General features: G+C 47.3%; 1 protein-coding gene across 1 annotated transcript in view; it reads right to left on the reverse strand.

Annotated features, from left to right (window-relative positions):
• Window positions 1-19,568, reverse strand: part of COL23A1 (collagen type XXIII alpha 1 chain) — a 174,892-nt gene that overhangs the window by 146,827 nt on the left and 8,497 nt on the right. The gene's annotated exons all lie outside the window — the stretch shown is intronic.

Below are 19,568 nucleotides of genomic sequence, written 5' to 3' on the forward strand. Positions count from 1 at the left end.
AGGCCATCAGAAAAACTTGAAGAATAACCACACAAATCAAAGTCAAATACTTTTGACTGAGAACAGATTTTTAGGTGTTAATCTATATAAAGATCTGATCTTTCCATTCACATGGATGCCTGCTAATTGCACTGCTAAAAAAGCTATAAACCTATTAATGAGCAGCCAGACTACACATATTAGAAATAAAGTCTTCCTATTTTCTAAATTAACAGCTTCTAAAAGGTAACCTTATGTATCTTATGTTATCTTATGTGTTAGCTCATGTATCTTTTCATGCACAGAGATAACTGCATGAAAAACTAATACCAAAACCCAAACCTGGCCAGAGTTTAAAAACAAAAAAAAGCTGATTTTTTATCATGTTGGTTTTTCCATGTATAACTCAATTAGCATGGAAACCTGTAAGAAAATCACATCCTGATGTTTGTTGGCTGCAAGAGCATAAAATCACTTATGCAGATTCCAAGGTGCTCTGGCAGAGCTGTCTGTCATTTATTTCCTAAGTGCATGGCATTCTGGCACAGCACAGGGTAGGGGCTTTTAAGACATCTGATTTACTTCAAGGGTACCTTGAAGAGTCAACTTAGCATGAAAACACATCCACATTTCATAAAGGTCATTCTAAAGTAACATCTGCTATTGATTCAGTCTGAAAACTCACAACTAATCACCATAAACAGTTACTTAAACAATCTGCTCTTCAGTAAAGATTATTCAAAAGGAGTAGTACCTTTTCATGCATAAAATAATTGTGTTGTTCATCTTTTAATTACAGAAATATAAGGAGGAAAAGGACTCTGGTTGGAGAATTATGCTGGTGCCATCAATACAATCAGGGCATGCAGAGCCATCACTTCACACTCGGAAAATTTCAGTTCAGGTGGACAAGTCCAAGGCAAATGTGTGATGGTGACACTTCCCCAGCTCCTTTTCCAATCCTCCCAGGCAGGAGGAGAAGGAGGATTTTGAAGTCCAGATAAGACCCTTGCTTTCCAAATTTGCAGTAACCACTGCGGGATGAGGAACATTCGCAGCAGTGAAACCTTCCCAGTGATCAAAGGCGCTGTCGTGCATTTAAAACATCTCCTCCTGCTCTGCAGCTGGATGTGTGAGAGCTCCTCAAGGGGCTCCAGGAGCGAGGTGTTAACCCCTGGCAGGAGCTGAGCTGAGCTGCTTCCAGCCCAGCCTGGAGCCCCCAGCAGCCCCGGGCTCTGCCACAGCTCCATGTGTGATGCTGGGACGTGGAGATGCTCCTCTGATGCTGGGGTAAAACCCCACACCATCACCCCTTCCAGCAAGAAATGCAGGGTTGTCTTTTGTCCTAATAGGTAAAAGCCTGAATTTTAATTTCCGTTTAATTTCCAAAGTGCCTCTCTAGTTCTGCACCTCCTAAGGAAAAGGAGCAGGGGGCTGGGGAAAGAGCTGTGATAATGTGAACAGGGATGTTTTCAGGCTGAAACTATTCAGGCCATTTAGAGCTTTCCAAACAACCCCAAACCTTTTTCGGCCTGATTTTCCTCATGGCTAAGCAACAGACACACACATTAATTAAAGCACTCATTTAACCCAGGTCAGAATTAGTTGAAGGCCTTGTGGTGCTCAGAGGAAAGAGAAAACTGGAAACCATCCTAAGCAGAGGAATTATTCAGTCACTGGATTTCCCACTGCCTGTTGCTTCCTGGGGATAACTGCTCATAAACAGTCTGAGGCTTCCACATCTTGGCTCAGTTCTGCACTCCCCATAACAGGCCAGGTCACTGCTTTTTCCTTCAGCCTGGGTGCTTCAGGAGATTGCCACAAGCCCAGAGAGCCCAAGTCAGCAAACTCCTCCTGCCCACAGACCCTGCAGTGTCCTCCCAAAGCCCAGCATCACGCAGCTCACCCTGGGCTTGGGACTTGACAATTACACAGATATTTGAGACCATTTGGTCTCTTCTCCCCAGTTACAAATACCAACATATGCCAGCTCCAAAAGCAGTCCAGTCTGAAATATTTGGGACTGCTTCACAGTAAGACACAGCACACCTGGATGCCTACTGTTTCCAAAATTTGCCCTGAACCAGGACAAATACCCAGTGCATTTCCAAGGTAATACATGAAAGAGAAAAGAGGGCAGTATAAGAGCAGGACCTTCTTGCTGAGTTTATCTCACTACTGAAAGACACTTCTCATGCACCTACCCAGGTGTGGGCTCTCTCCCATTTAAATAGCTTGACTCAAGCAGCACCCTCTCAAGAGGGAAAAGCACATATTTCTTATTTTTTTAATATGCCTACACACACATATATGCTCTCACATGTGCATTACACACCCCATTCAAAGGCAATTCTATGCAAAGAGTCGTGAGAGGAAGTAACTGCATTTTAAAAGCAGAGAAATCAGCCCAGGCTAAGAAGCACTGTAACAGAGAAGGTATTTACAACAGAAATGCTCATGGTGTCTACAGACATCAGTGAGAAACTCAGTCTGGTACAATTGTTTATGCTCAAGAGCACAATAAACAATTGGTTTTACAAATTTTAGGTATGTGAAAGCACATTAATATGTCTGCCAGAAAGATCCCAGGGACAGCCATAAACACTGTTGGCATGATAAACTCAATTAGTTCAGTAAACAAATCAATGATATATTCACTTAGAAGACCTTCAGTGGCACGTTATCAGGTTTTGAGTCACATATCCTACATTAACAAACAAAGATGTTTTTGCATGTAAAGATTCACACCCTCCTCTTTAACCCCACAGCTATCCAGAATTCCTCTGCAGCAAATCCCATGCTCTTGGGACAACTTAATTATCAAGCCTGTGGAGCAGAGAGAGCCCAGAGCCAGCTCAGTAAGCTGAACTTCACAGGAACATTCATTTAAATGGTTATTTCCAATCCCTGCTCCCAGCAGGAGCCCTGCCTTTGGCTCTCATGGCAGCTGCCCCTGGGGGCTCCTGGCTGTGTGTGAGCAGCCCCACCAGCCAGGCCTCTGGGGCTTTATTCAACTTCATTCAACTCCACTGAGCTTGCTGAAGTGGGGAAAGACCCCACTGTGCCCAGCTCTGCTCTCTGGTCTGGCTTTTTCCAAGAGTTACACCCCAGGCACTGCTGCCACATGGAAGGTGCACCACATTTGCTATTGCTGCTTTCAATAATCAAAATAAAACTGTGGGAGCACAAAACTTAGATAAACACACCCTAATTCTGTCAAGTCCTCATTGACCCCAGTGATTTTTATTTTATTTTAAATACCAGCACTGCTGATGAATTTCTCAGCAGAGCATCCTCTCTGCAGACCAGAGCAGGAGCTGCACCAGAGGCTGTGAGAGGTTTCTTGTGCTGGTGGTGTAGGAGGTTGGGCATCCCTGCTCCAGTGAAACAGGACCCACATGATCAGAGCCAAAGTACACACTCCCCAAGCCACAGCTCAGTGCCAACACAAAAATCTCCTTTTTATAAAAACCAGAATGGAATTTTATTAGGCCTAAACTACCTGTGTGAAATCCAGCCATCAGGAAGCAGAATTTAATCCTCTCCTCCCAGCAAGTGTAATAGCTGATGTTTTCCTTGGCAGTCAGGTCTATTTCAGAAACACATTAGGAAAACCACAGTGGGATAGAGGTGAAAAGGTGATTTTCAGTGCAGATCCTCTGCAGTAAGGATGAAGTTTGTTTTATTAAAACGGAAAAACTTGTGCCATCTCCCACTTTTCAAGAAATTAAAAGCTTGATACACCAACAATTTTAGATTTAGTCGTCCAGGAACCGTTATATGGATTGAAAAGTAGCCTTGGAAATCCAGACCTGGGAAGGCAAATGTTCTCCTGCTCCCCAGTGTCCCCTCCTGCAGGAATCACCAGACACTGACCCTCAGAGCATCTCAGATTCCCAACCGCTGGTTACCAGAGGATGTTAATTAATGTAAATTAAAACCAAGTTAATTAATTCTAACTAAAGCAAGCCTGCACCTTCACAGCTGAAGTCAACACTGAATTCATCTCAAAGTGTCCCAGCACATCCCCACTCAAGGTGCTGCTCCTGAAGACATTTGTGCCCCTTCCCACAGCTGCTCACCTCAGCCCAGGGAAAAAAGGGAAATTGTGCCCTCTGGGGAAAATGAATCCAAACTGGTAAAGAAATCATCCCTTCCCTGAGAAAATAAACCCAGACAATCCAGCACAGGCAGACATGAAGCTGTGTGTGTTTCACAGCAAGGGGAGGGGTTTGTGCACACACAGCCAGGGCCTGATGTCACCCAGGGCAGTTTCAGAACTGCTTTTTTTTTTTTTTTTTTGGCCTTTCTCAAGGCATACAATGAATATAACAACAATTAAAAAAAAAAAAAAAAGAACAGAAATATTTTTACTCCCTGGTTTAGACACTGGCTGCTAAAATGAATACTTGTCTCAGTTCAGGGCATGGAAAGTTTGATTTTAACAGGAATTAATCTGTTTACCACAGACTGTATTAATTAGAGTTTATTGCAGAACTGTATTCTGTGCTAGAAAAACACCACCACACATTTATCAAATTTTAACCATGATTATTGTGTTTTATTGTTTCATAAACTTTCAAAATGTCATGTCATGATCTATTTCATCTCAGACTTTCCTTTCCATCTAGAAACCATTACATATGCTCCAAGGAGAAGCCAACCCAGCTGCACATGTATGTACTGCAGGGTCTTGTTTGCAATGAAAATTATCTGCAATTGATTCTCATGGAGACCAATCTTCACAGGCATTCTGTGAAGCCAGAGCTAAATAACAAACAGTGTTTGTAAAAACCATACGTTTTCCTGCAGGCAAAAAGAAAAATAATAAAGGCTGGGGGGAAATACAATTAGTGCACTAACAGCAATTCCAAGCTAATGAAATTCTGAGACATCAGCAAAGTTCCAGAGACGCCTTGCTGTAATTTCACATGTTGGACCTTTGTGGAAGAGCCCAGCAGCCACAAAAAACCCACCAAATTTTAGGAAAATACTTTACTGGCATCAAAGGCAAACCACATGGTATAGAGCAGAGACAGACAAGCCAAAGGGCACTGCTGGTGCTTCTGCCTCCATAAATAGTGCTGCTGGCCCAAGGGACATGATGAGCTCCAGAATGACAGTGGAGAGCCATCAGGAGGGGGCTGGCCATGGAGATCTGAACTCCAGCTCATCCCTGCTCTGTCTCCTGCTGCAGCAGCACTGAACTCCCAGCAATGTTTCTTTGCTTCAGCAAATGAGCCCTCACAAGCTCCAGACCCCCTCACCTACAGCAGTGGCCATGTGTGCACCAATCCTCCCTGCCAGCTTATTCCAGCACTCACATTCCCACATGGGAGTTTAATTTACAGCCCCTCTGTGCTCACCCATCCCTCTTCTGCAGGCTCAATTAATTCATCAGTTCAAGATCTGTGTGATAAGGGTGAGGCTGGGATCCTCTCTGAGCCCAGTTGCAGGGGTTCCATGCTCTCTGTCTCCCTGTAATGGTTTCCACTGGGACAGGGGAGACACTTGGGCAGCAGAGGCTCAGCCTGTGGACGCCCAGGATTCCCCCAGGAGCTGCTGAACTGATCTGACCCAGCACTCAAAGGCCTCACACCCCAGGCAGAGCCTTGCTTGGCTCAGCCCAGCACAAGGCCCCCTCCAGAGACAGGGAAGGCCATCCTCACACTCCTGGAACCACAGCTGAGCTGGAATTAATTAATGAGCCCTTTGGGGATGGAGGCAGGCTCTGGAGCAGGGGCTGCTCTTCCCCAGCACCCAGGGATGGCTGCAGGAGCTGCCAAGGGACAGGGCTGAGGCCCAGGAGCAGAGATGCAGGTTATGGATGCTGGGCTGAGCCCCAGGAGCAGAGGAGGGTGGCAGATGCAGGTTATGGATGCTGGGCTGAGCCCCAGGAGCAGAGGAAGGTGGCAGATGCAGGTTATGGATGCTGGGCTGACAGAGCCACCTCCCCCAGCACCACAGCCCTGCCCTGCCCACCCAGGACTGCCCACTGTCCCCAAGGGTGGCCCAGATCAGCCACTGCTCGCTGTCAGATGGGAACCTCTGTCCCTCTGCCCCTCCATCCCTCCAGGGACAGCAGCCACTGCCTCAAAGCCTTCAGTGCCAAAAGCATCCAGCACAGAAACGGGCAAAACCAATCCATGAATTGCATTAAAACTCCATTTTCATCTCCCAAAGCAGAGGCCTCTGGCAAGGGAAGGCCTCCCCATGCACACACAGGGTCAGGACTCTGCTTTAAGGGAAGAAGTAGCTGCAGGAGCTCCCTCCAGCTCCCCAGACATGCTCCAGACACAAGAAGGAGAGCTCTGGGGCTGTCCTGGCCCCTCTCAAGGAGCTCATTCATTTCAACAGACAGACTCAAAAGAATCCCCAAACCCTACATAATTGATTTTATGCATATTCTGTAGATTTTATGCATATTTCCTATCTTTCCTGGCAGCAGAGTGCATACAAAAGGAATCAGGTCCAGGATTACTTGCTAAACAGATGGGAAAAGTCTGTCCCCTGCAAGAAAGTACCACTGAATAAAATTCAAAGCAGCAGTGCTAAACCCATAACATCTAGGCCAGTATTGAGCACCAACGACTGGATCTCTGCCTCCCTCTGATCTCACAAAAACCAAACAAATGTCAAAAGCTTCCCAGCTCCTCAGCACCAAAGACACCACTCCATGCTCACAAAGTGCCTCCATCACATCTCCTTCGCACCATCACTTGCAATATTTTTATCCTGATTTTTATAAAGCCTGGAGAGGTCAATATTACCTCATAAATTCTGAAACAATAGGGTTTACAAGTGCAAGAAACAATTTTTTCCCTCTTTTTAACTTTTCTGGTTGAAAAAGTTTGCTGGGATTTCTGCCAGGACCTGGTGGAAAGTTTTCACATCTGTGCTTTACAATTAAAATGTCAAAGCTGGAGATTATTTAGGGTATTAAGAGTAAATCTAAAGAAAAGCCACACATTTTTAAGAGTCATTTTTTTGCTGAATTATGCCAAGACTATCTCTTCATTCAGCATGAGCCGATATTTCATGTACTGTTACAACTCTTACCAGGATCCTGCCAGTTTTTAAACTCTTTTAGCCACTTTGCCCCCTTGCCACCCCAGATTTCTTCCTCTACCCTGATAATCCCCCAGCAGGACACGCAATGCCACCCACCCTGCCACCAGCACACAGCTCTGGCTTTGCTGGGTGAGATATTGGGGTTCAGGAGGTGAATCCCTGCAGGAAGCCTGGTGGGTGAGGTGTGACACCAGCTGGAGAAATGCTCTGTGCCACTCACACTCGGGCCACAGGGACTGTGTTTCTTGAACTCTCGGGAACAATTTTAGATTCCAGATATTTCCACACAAAACCAAGTTCAGCTGTGCAGTGCAGCAGCTTCCCACCCTCATTTTGCAGCTCTGCACTGCAGACTTGCAGCAGGATGCTGACAGCATCAGGATAACGCATTCAGAGCCAAAGAAAGTGAATGCTTAAGGGTGGGACTGGGGGAGAGGGTTGTTTTGTGCATAGTATAATTGGGATTTTTAAAATAAATCAGTCAGCCACAGGGACACCTTAGGTCCCAGCAGGCTCATGGTTCCCCAGGCTCTTCCATGGGCTCCAGAGGAGGTGCAGTGTTGGGTCACAGCAGCAACACCTCTGCTCCAGTGCTGGGACTCAGTGACCTGCAGGGCCAGAAGAGCCCACAAGAGCAGGCTGGGTTCCTGCAGGAGCACTGGTTCATTTTGGCTGTGTTTGTAGGAAGCAAGAGTAGGGCAGTGATGAACTCGAGCTCAAGAAAATTTCCTTTTGTCGATGTTTGAAATAAAACTTTCAAGTAGAATTTTAATCCAGTAACTCTGGGGGGAAAAACCCAAAAGAAACATCTATTTCACACACCTCAATTTCTACCAAATGCAATCAATTTGCTTCCTCCTGAAAAGCAGATCATTGCTGTCCCCACACTGGAGAGGGACAGAGGAGATGCTCTCCAACCCCCCAGGACAACGAGTGACAGCCAGCACCACTGCAGCTCCTTAGAGAGGATTCACAGGCTGCCTTGTCTTTGTCTCCGTGGGCATTATATCCCAAGCTCTTCAGCACACGTTGCTGTAGTGCAAATAAAATCAAAATAATTTAGAAAACACACTAATTTCTAACTGATGGGACTTGTTCAATCCCATCCTGTATCTCATTTTCCCAGTACTTTGCCTCAGGCTGAGTAAATAATCACGAGTTTCACTCAGCCTTAGTGAAGGCCAGATTTGGACAGCAGCATCCTTACCAAGAACTAGAACTAATGGCTTTGCAATTCGATAATGTGAACCAGAGTAAGGAGGAAATCATTTTGGCAGAATTGAGCAGAACTGAAACTGAAAGGTCAATCTATTTCAGGACTGGTACCACAACACTACAGAATCTGCAGTTAAACCACCTGCAGGAAATATGATCATCTTCTGGATGATCTGTTTGGAACATTGGGCAAATCAATGCGTACATGAGCCTAATAAAAATCTCTGTGTCCTAATAAAAACCTTTCAATCATAATAAAGAGAAAAGAAATCTGTTAACATTAACCAAAATAATACTGACCAACAAAAACTAGAGCTGGGACTGGCTGCAACCCAAGGATTTAAAGTTATATTCCCTTTAAGAGCTAATTTAAAATTACAACTGTCTTGTTGCATACAGCAGAGAGACCAGGGATTCTCTCAGCAGTGTGGGGTAAGGGCTCAGCAGGCAGGGGCTGCACTGAAGGCTGTGGGAGGAGGATGGGCTTGATGACTAAATTAATGTCCTCAAGTAACCTGCTGCAAAAATATGTATTCCTGCCTAATTTATTCATTATGGTTCCCTCCTGCTCTTTTGAGAGAGGATTCAAGGAAGGGCAGCAGAGCAGTGAGCAAGAGAGGATGAGATGGAAGCAAGGCAGGAGCTGAGAGGAGCAGGTTCCCTTTCATGCACAGGTATGTCATTTGTGACGTTTCAATTACAGCCTGCAGCAGTCATCTTTCCCCAAAAATCGTGTCTAACCCAATGTGAAAGACATTTATGATGGGAATTTGCCTCCTTTTGTTTTTAGTTATTCATATGCAAATCATTTTGGGAGGTGGGGGAGGACCACGAAGGAAATGACATGTCAAGATACATAAACTGGTAAGGAAGACAGTAAACCAAGGAGGGCTCCTCCAAGAATATCTGCAAACAAATAAAGTCATTTTGCCATTCTGAATTTCAGATGAATTATTCACAGATGAGAGCTGAAGAGTTGCATGTGAACAGAAATTAGAGACTTAAATGATAACACATTAGTGATGTTGATATTCTAGGCAGGTCCCTAAGAAAGATGCAGATGGGGATCATGTTAATCACTGGTGTGTTTTTACCTGGCTGAGCTGAGAGGAGCAAGCTGTGGCTGCAGCTGTCCAGCTGATCAGAGCTGTGTGTGATGCTTGGCCCTGGAAAGCTTCAGCTCAGTCCCTTTTTATACCACTTAGACTCTAAACAGCAATTCAGTGTTGCTTAAAAAAAAAAAAAAAACTTTTTAAGAAGTAAAACAAAGCCAAACCAAAGAACAACAACGACTTCCTCAAACATCAAGTGAAGTTTAGCTCTTCAAACTGCCAGGCAGGACCCTTCCCCTGCTACAGTCCCACAGAGGTGTTCCAAACACAGAGCTCCCATTTCCCCTCCCTGGAAATGACAGCCTCGATTAGGGCTTGGCCGCACAAACCCGATGAAGTGAAACAAAAACATTTCACAGCCCACAGCATTCCTGGCTCCCCATCAAAATGCTGGCAGTTGGGAGAGGGAAATCAAACCCTGTGGTCCTGGGCTGAGCCTCTGTCCCTTCATCTTCCTCCTTCCAGCTTTTCCAACTCAGGCCATCAGATAAGGACAAATTGCCTGTAACAGGCATTATTATCCAGCATCCCAGGCGCTATCAGGGATGTCCTAAGAGAGAAAACAGCCTCAGCCAGTGGCCTTGATGAGAGGGACTCTCCTCCAGCCCCCAGCTGAAGGCTGTAACTCAGCTGCCCCCTCTCCTCAGGCTGTTGGTGGCTCCTTGGCAAGGGCACAGCCCCAGGCAGGGGAGATGAATGGCTCCAACGCAGGGCCCCACTCCACACTGAGCCCGGCTATTGCTAAATTCTACCAAGCACTGAGATCTAAAAGCAGAATTTGGCACCAACCCCACAAAAGCTGGGGCCCATCAGCAGCGACCTCAGCCTCCCCCAGCTCCACCAAGAGCCACCAGCTCAGCTTCTGAGTGTGGCTGAGCAGCAGAACCATCAGCAGTCACTGCCCAGAGCAGAGGGAGATCCCTCTTCAAATCAGGGCTTGCTTGGAGGAATCTTGGGGCTCCTCTCATTTTGCATTCTGTAGCACCTACCCAAGAAAATGTTTCCTTCATCTATAAAGGTCTGCCTCCACCCTCCTCCAACAGAGACATTCCACAAAAGTAAAAAAACAAACAAACACCAGAGGGAAAAAAGCACTAAGGACAACAGTGCAGTCACAGAACTGAGCTGGAAAGACTCCTACAGGCAATTAGTGTCATTACTAACCTTGCCCCCACTGCCTGATGAATCTTTTCATCTCTAGGAGTCACCTTTTTGGGGTTACAGCCCAGAATGTCACCTGCCAGTCTCACACAGCCCCACACTGGTGTCTCACCAGGGCCAGCAACCACGCTCAGCCCCTGCTCCCCACCATGCTTCAATTGCACCAGGATAGCTGCACAGTCTGAGTGTAAAAGCAGTGCTTTATGCAAGAAAAGCACTAAAAATAACAGCCAGAAAGGTGAGTATTCCTTGGAAGCATCCTGTGATTTAACATCTTGAAGCTGAGCCACTTCACCCTTTTGCACAGGATTTCTCCTTAAGGTGCACATTTCCCACCTTCAGCAGCCACAGCATGGCCAAGCAGACATCCAGGGCAGGTGAGTTAAAACCAACTGCAAAATGACTCACTTGTGCCCCTGGTCAGAGCAAAAGCTCCTCTGGATCATTATATCACCTCCTGCAACAAAGACTGTACAGGGAGTTCTGCTACAGCCCCACATCTCCAACAAGAAAATCATAAAGGATTTCTCAACAGGGCACCCACTCCCAGGCAGGGCTGGCACAAGCTCTCCCACACACACGAGTGCATAAATACAGACACACACACCTCTGCTTCACTCCAGTGCCCCTCAGTCCCTGCCCTGCAGTTCAAGAGACAAGGGGATTCTGGTGTTTTCAAGTCACCTGCACATAGCTCTCATCACCAGGCTGGCCAGCAATCCCAGCTCACAGCAGAATGAACATGCTTCCAAATTGTCTCTTTGCTGCACCCTGCAGAGAACTGAGAAAGAGGGAAGGGCATGAGACTCACCTCAGCCACAGAGAGAGCACAGAGCTGCACCCCCAGCCTGGAGCCCCATGCCTGCTGCCAGGACACCCCACAGGGCTCAGTGAAACCTCAGAGCAGCCCCTGAGCAGGCTGCATGGGAGGGGAGGAGCCCCCCAGCCACAGCTGTGCTGAGTGGGGCAGCAGGAGCAGAGCTGTGCCCACTCACCTGCAAGGGCAGCTGGCAGCTCTGGCTCCTCCCAGGCTGTGTCTGTACAGACAGGGAGCCTGAGCAAGCAGAAAGAGGGAACAGCCCCACTGCCTTTTCTGTTCCCCTCCCTAGGACATTCAGAACAGGGAGAGATGTTCCTGATATCCTTCCTGGCTCCTCCTTCCAGTTTTGGGGTCATTCCTGGAGGCACAGGGGATGTGGCTGAGGGTAGAATGTGCCTCTCCAGGTTCATTGTTATGGTTTCAGCCTCTCGAGGCTGCAGTGCCATGAGCAACCTCCCAAGGGAACCCAGCAGAGAAGAGTTTCTGTAGAATCACAGAATGGTTTGGGTTGGAAGGGAGCCTAAAACTGATCTCACTCCAAACCTCAGCCATGGGCAGGGACATTTCCCACTGTCCCAGGTTGCTCCAAGGCCTGTCCAGCCTGGCCTTGGCCACTCCCAGGGATGGGGCAGCTTCTCTGGGTACCCCGTGCCAGGGTCTCTCAGATGAGCTGTCACATCTTAAGTGACACAACCTCAGTGTGTGTGTTCCCTCCACTTTCACTGCACAGTTTTATACCCAGGAGCAAGGAGACATTACCAGCACTTGGTGGCAAAGGCCAATCTCCTCAGGGCATCAGTGCAAGGTTTCACATCACCAGTTCTGCGCAGGGAAATTCCTGCCAGCAGTGAATTCACTCTGTGGAGGGGCTGGAATCCAGGGTAGTAATGGAATATAGACACACAGCAGTGGAACAGCTGTAGGGAACCCCCAACTACAGCAAGAAAAACTTCCAAAATTAGGTATTAAATAAATTTAAAAGCAAAACAGTTCCGCAAATGGTTGGATTCAAGCAACACATAATTACCATTTTAAGCCAAACCAGGATGAAGCCACCTAATTTCACCATTCCCACCAGTAGAACCCACTGGGGTTGAGATCTCAGCACTGAGCTGGCAGTCAGGGCCAGTCTGGAGCAAAGAGGAGCTAAAACCTGCAATCAGCAAAGCCCAGAATAAACCCCAGTAAGAGAGGGTGGGCATTTTGTTAGCAAGGAGAAGGAATGTGTTTGTCACTTGCTGGTTTTCACTGCATTTTGCTTTACCACTTAACAAGCAATAAATATAAATATTTATGGGATTCTATATGAGAAGGGATATATATATATATGTATGTATATATATAGAGAGGGGAGGGAGATGTATTTCTATAAAACTCTTTCTTTCTTATAAACACCACCATGGGGCTGAAGAGGAAGAAATGTTCCCAGGGAGGGGTCTGGAAATGTCCACTGACCTGACAGGGTGGGAGAGATGGAGAAGGGTGCAACTTCAGACCCCCTTGTTAATCCAGAAAGAAGTGGAGGTTTGGGTTTTCTTTTCTTGCTAAATCCCAAGTCCCCACTTTAACAAAACCCAGCCTGTGCTGTTTTTCTGTTTTGTTTTGTTTGTGTTTGTAAAAAGCAGCCAAGCCTGGCTTTTATCAAAGGGCCTGAATGTGTCTTTGTGCCACCACAAGCAAAGGGAAGCAGACCAGGGGGTGGCTGTGCTGCTGCTGCTGCTGCTCCACGCAGAGCAGAGCTCGTGTGTCTGATCATCCCCAGCACAGCCCCCCTGTCCAGGGATGCTGCCAGGCATTGATGCACTTTGACCTCACCTCTCTGTGAAGAAATGGTTTGAAGACTGGGAACCTTGTTACTCTGGAAATGAAGCAGAGCTCCTTGAAGTCTGGCTTAATTGACATTAAAGCAGCCCTCGAGGAGCTCAAATACACAGCTTTTATTCCTTAAAGTCAACTGGTCTGTACAAGCTCCCAAGTGGAGTTGAACAGAACTTCTTAGGGAATTTAACTGTATCTTTGGAATTTATAAAAACCACTTTTATACAGTCCTGATCTACAAAATGGATAGATTCAAAAAATAAAACAAAAAAAAAGAGAAAATTCAGCAGAAAAGAAAAGTATGTGCAACTTCTGGCCAGGTTCAGGGCATCACTGCCTTGCCCAGGGTGAGGGATGGGGCAGACACACATGCAGTGATCACCCCAGAAATGAGGTGGACAAGCTGTGGTTTAGGATGCAAAGTTTAGGAGAAAAATTGAAAGAATCAAATGAACAAAGGAGTCCCTGCCCCCTGGCACAGATGAGCAGCACTGCCCACACCAGCAGCAGCGTGCTTCCCACCTCATCCACCTCCACAAACAACCAGCAGCCTTCAGCCAAGCCACCAGCAGCTGTCAGCAGCCAAAATGCCAGGATTTCTTTCAAGAAATGGGAACATACATTCAAAATTCCCTATCAAGGCCCATTTTTGCCATCAGCCATGCCCTTGAGTCCCTCTGGGAATGGCGTGTTAGTCTCTTGACAGGGCTTCTGCGCAACACGGTTGAACATATTTAAATGTTTGCACAATAGGGCCCCAGAAGCATCATTATTTGGTAGTAGTTACTGCCAAGACTTCCCAAAATATGAAGCAGATCATATCAATACCAACTGTTCTCATCCTCCAGACAGATCTGCTGGGGGAAAAGAAAAAAAAAAAAGAAAAGGAAAAATCTGTTCGACATCTCCTCCAAGTCCTCCAATGTCTCTGAGCAGTGAAGCAGCACAAACCTGCTGGAGCCTCCTGCACCAAATGGGCTGGAATAGCACAAATGGGGACAGCCCAGAGACAGCACAAAATGGGGAGAAAACCCAGACAAACTCAAGCAGAAAGAAACATTTCCAGATGTACTGCAATGACAGATCTCATCTCTACCAGTATTTTTTAGAAGTCTGACAACAAACACACAGATGGTTGGGAACATCATCGAACCTATTTAATGTTTTTTTCTTTGTGAATACTTCTCTCTCCACCATGTCACCTTTGCTGGGAAGCCACCCAAGAGCCTGGGACATGAAGGTTAAAATTTTTATGTGGTGCCCAGGATTTAATAGGTCCACCCAGGGGCACATGGCCCCTCTCTGCTGCTTGTAGAGCCAACATCCATGGTTGTGCCACTGAGAGCCAGAAACAAAAAGAGAAATGTGGGACTTCTTGCAATGTACAGGAAACATCACACATGGGCTGGAGCCAAGTCCCTCATTGGAGCTGTCTTGGCATAAATGTCCCAGCAAACTCTCACTGAAGGGAACCTTCAGGTGAGCAAAGCCCCAAGTCAGTGGCTCTTACCATAGGGCTGCTCTGGGTTAAAAAGTAACTTGTGTCACACAGCCAGCCTCAGGTAAAGACTGGCTTTTCTTGGCCTTCATGTCGTGCCATGATTGCAATCATTGTGAGAAAATAAACCATCAAGGGCAGCCCCCATTCAGCAGAAGCCAAGTTCTTTTAATGCCTTCAATATGTAATTACATAAATGGCCCCAATTTAAAAGTGAACCAGAAACATGAACAACAGCTTCAACTGCAACCAGCACTGCCCCACATCCCTACCCCAACCAAGATTCTGTATGGTGTACAAGATGAATGGGAGGTCTTTCACAAACACATCCCCGGCTCAAATTTGTAGAAAAAAAGTGAATTCCTGCCACCAAATCAGCATTCAAGGCAGTGATGAGCTCTCCATAGCCATTTTCTGTCAGTCCTCTGGCTACACTCAATTCCTCCAGCACGTGCAGCTTTTTCTCCTTCTTGCCCCACATGGTCACATTTTAAAAAGCAAACAAGCACAAGCTGGGGGGCATTGGGGATCTGCCATTCCTGCATTTCCAGCAGCTCTCTGCCTCACTCCTACACAAGGCCACGAGCTCTCTCCATCTGCTGCAGGGATGAAACCCAAGAAGCACATTGTGCAGCACAGGCTGCCAAAGCCACGTGTTTGGGGCATCCTGGCACCAGTGCCTCTTCTGCCACATGATAAAACTGACTGATGGTGACAACAAAGAGCAGGTGGAGGCTTAATTAGACCATTAACCACGTGAGTGTGTCCTGTAAAGCTGCATTAACCCAAGGGGCCATACCCACCAGTCCATGCTGGCTGGGCAGGCTCAGCCTGCAGGGACCATTGCTCCCCAGGCTGGATGCTGGGTGGGATTACCCTGGGCTCATGCTGGGAAGTGACGACAATTGCTGCCTCCTGGGTCTGATTTAGAAAAGCACAAAGAAACCCAGCCTTTTCACAGTCCAGTTTATCATGGTAGGGCAGGTGCAACGCAAAAAAATCAGCAACTGGATCTGTCTCCTCAAGCTGCTTCTCCTTGCAGTGTGTCACCATGAGGACCTGTCACTCACACTGGGGTACCCTGAGTGCATCCCATGGTTCCTGCACATCCAGCACCACCTCCAGCCAGGTACAGCCACCAGGTGCATCCCTGCCACCCCACCCAGCACCCCTAGGCCGAGGGGTGAGCCAGGCACACCTGTGCAGCTCCAGACTCCTCACAACCATGGATGGACAAACCTGTGGCCAAATTCTTCACTCTGGCTGCCTTTAAAGTAGCTGTTCAGTGATTTTCTACAGCCAGCTTGGCTTCATGAAAAATGAGGTGCAGGAGTATGTCATCACAGTGTCAGAACTCCTCTCCCTTAGCACATGTGGGGACAAACCTGCTGGTGTCACAGCACCTTCCCCTGGAGCAAAGTCCAGGTGCTCTGTGTATCAGACTTGATAAGTAATTTTACTGCTGATCTGGACAGCTACTGCAATAGAGATAAAAACAATAACAGCCAAATTTTCCTGATCTCTCTCTGTTTTCTGTCTGAAATAACACCTGGAGTCTTAAGTGTGCTCACAGCTGGTGTGATCAGTGCTTGGCTTGTGTTGTTTGGGTGGCAGTGGAAGGGTAAGTGATCCACGCTTGTGGCTGGTGTTTGGATTCACACCCTGGCCTCTGTAATCCAGGCAAGCCACACTCCTCAGCCAGCAACTGTTGCAACATAATTGCTTAAAATCCTGTTAGGACTCCCAGCTGCAGCCAGCTATGGGTGTCACTCTCCAGCTCACCTTCCTCCCTCCCATGACAATGTGGTGGTCAAAGCATGAGCACATTTGCAATGCAAAGACAGCACTGCTCAGGGGCTGGAGCTCACAACACTCTCCTTTAACTCTCTATTTAACAAGTGCTGAAAGGGACTGTCTAACCCAGAAGTCTGTAAAATAACCCCAAAAAAAAGCTACCAATAGATTTGTTCATGTTTTGACCCCAGCTGGCAGCTGAGCACCACTCAGCCCTTTGCTGTTCCAGCCTTTATTGGAGTGTCAGGAGTAATGGAGTTATATTTGGATCCTTTAAAGGGCACCACACCTACTGCCCCAGCAGCCCACAAAGCCACACAAATGTCTGGGAGCAACAAAACAGGAGCAAACCAACAGCATCGGGGAAGAGAAGTGTTTCTGGTCATGGAAATCAGGAGACACCAGTTTTATAGAAAGTCTAGGACTCTCAAGTGGGAAGCCAAGGGAAGAAGCTGGTGAGGCAGATGGGGCTATTTGTCTGGGCTGGCCAGAGGGAAGGGTAATTAATGGTACCTGTTGGTGAATGATGTGGCACTCACCCAGAGCAGCAAGAGCAGAATAAAAACTTTTATAGAGCCCCTCTGCTGGAGTTTGGTTTTGGTTGCTGTCACCTACATACCCACAGGCACAGGTGATGGTGATTTCTGTGCTGAAATGACAATACAAGTCATGAAATGTCAGTCTGGAGCTTCTTCTACCAGAGAAATAAATTGGCTCTTGCTTCAGGAGTACACCACTGGTAGCTCACTGTCCCAAAAGATTTCTGTGCTAAAACCTGCTTCTATCAACACCGCATGACTGAAAAATTCAACCTAAAGCTGGGGTGAGACACATTCCCACCCTGTCACACCCAGGGTGGGCAGGAGATGACAGCACTTCTGATTGATGAGAGGGATGGAGGTACAGCAGGTACCCTGCCAGCACAGACTATTTTCAATAATCAGCTCTGCACAGCCCAGTCACTGCTCACTTGCATGACATTGATCCATCATTTGAACAAGAAAGAGGAGGAAAACAACTTGAAACTAACAGGAACTTCCCAGGTGAGTCAGTCCATGAACAATGAACCAACCTGCTCCAGAGTCTCTCTCTGCAAAGGCAGCACTGAAGGGGTTGGCAGCAAAAAATATCTGTGCCTGGGTAAATGACTTCATATGTCGAGACAAAGATAAAGTTACACAGAGCCTCTTGTGGAGGACATGGTCATCAGGTTTATTTTTGTAGTTTTCATTACACTCAAAATAACTTTGGCAGACTTAGAAAAAATAAATTTTCAAAGCCTTCTCCTATTGATGTCACCAGTTTTAATTATTTTTTGCTGAAGCGGTCTAAAGGCAAATGTTGCTGGGGGCTGCTGCTGCAGGCCTTGGTGCTCAAACGCTGGGGCTGCAGCAAACACCACCAGGAGAAATCCTGCCTCAGCCTCCCTGAAGATGCCTCCAGCCCCTTTCCCTGCCACAGCGGTTTTGAGGCCAGACTGCCTCTAGCTCGTGCTCTGCCTGTGTGTCAGAGGCGCCGTCGGCTCTGGGAATAACCCTGCTCCTGTGCTATTTCCTGCCTCAGAGAGCCCTGGCCACATGCAGCATTTACAGTCACCTCAGCAGGACGTCAAATGTCACTGCTGGCTGCCACAGCAGCTGATGTGGGCTGGTGCTGTTTGGGTGGCTGTGGGACAGAGGACGTGCCCTCCCTCACACACCAGCACATGGGGGGAACGCAGTTGGAGAGCAGTCCCCAAATTCCCAGAGGCAAACCTCCCCTTTGCTGGGTCAGTTGGAGAGCAGTCCCCGAATTCCCAGAGTCAAACCTCCCCTTTGCTGGGTCACTTTGAGAGCAGTCCCCAAATTCCCAGAGGCAAACCTCCCCTTTGCTGCACACCTGGCTGTCACCTCCTGCTCCCACCACCATGAGCTCCTCATCAGGGCTGTGGAGCAGTGCCAAAATTGTGAGCAGAGCCCCCCTGACTCTCCCATGACACACCTGGCTGCTGTCACCACTCCAGCAACCCCCTCAGAGCACACAGGACCACCAGAGAGTCATTCCTCTTGCCAGGGGGACTTGTGGCTCCTTTCCCTGCTGCTGGCTGGCACCCACATGGCTGGGAGGAGATGCCAAACCAAGCAGAACTCTCTCTCCTCAATTTATTTCCATCTATTGCAACCACTCAAGAAAACAACCCCTGACCCAAAGGTTTCATCAGCCCTGAAGCCAAAGCTTGGCGGTCCCAAGGACGAGGTGGGGACCCCTCACTCTGTGGCAGCTGCTCTCCAGCAGTGAGATGATGGAAGGGGCCAGTGCCCATCCCCAGGTAGCTCCTGGGAGAAGGAGCTGGCAGCTCCTGCACATGTGGTGTGCAGACACAGCTCCAGATGTCCCTGGGGCCTTCCACAAATACCCAAAAGGGACTGGGGAACGGTCGCCAGGAAGGAGCTGATGGAAGGTAGCCAGCAGTCATTTCTATGGTCAAAGAGCATTTTCCCAAAAGTTGCTAAGGTCTGCAGATTGGATTTTTGAAGGAGTAAGATTTGAAAACACGTGAAACAGAAATTGCCTGCATTTAAATGACACCATTTGCCAGCAGTCCTTCCCAGCCAGTTGTTCTTTGTTATTTAGATGCTTTAACACTTGGCTTCTGGCTCATTTTTTAAAATCCTGGCACAGCCTTTTCTGTGCAGGAGAGAATTCTGATTGCATTTTTAAGTTTAGTACAAAAAAGTCCTGTTTACACTAATCCATAATTCCAATGTCCCAGCCTCCTGGGCAAAGGCAGATGGAGAAAGCAAACCCTGCTGAAGTGAAGAGACTGGCAGGGTACAGAAAACCGAGGCAAAGGGGGATTCAGAAGACATTTCAAAACTTGAATATTTTGTAAAGCTTTTTGTCTCACTCTATAACACAGAAATTACAGAAAAATACTGAGTTTTCATGGCTTCAGTAAACAGAAAAGGGTATCTTGAGGTAAGTGTAAGGAATACCTCAGAGGCTTAAGGTCAGTAGAAGCAAAGCAACTCAGAAAAGCAGAGATCACTGCTAATTTAAGAAAAAAAATTGATACTTGCTTATATTTGATATTTTTCAGTGTCTGTTAAACTACCCTGAA

The sequence above is a fragment of the Agelaius tricolor genome, unplaced genomic scaffold (genome assembly GCF_023055355.1).
Source record: "Agelaius tricolor isolate 1412-34295 unplaced genomic scaffold, bAgeTri1.0.p SCAF_18, whole genome shotgun sequence".
Classification (NCBI taxonomy): Eukaryota; Metazoa; Chordata; class Aves; order Passeriformes; family Icteridae; genus Agelaius; species Agelaius tricolor.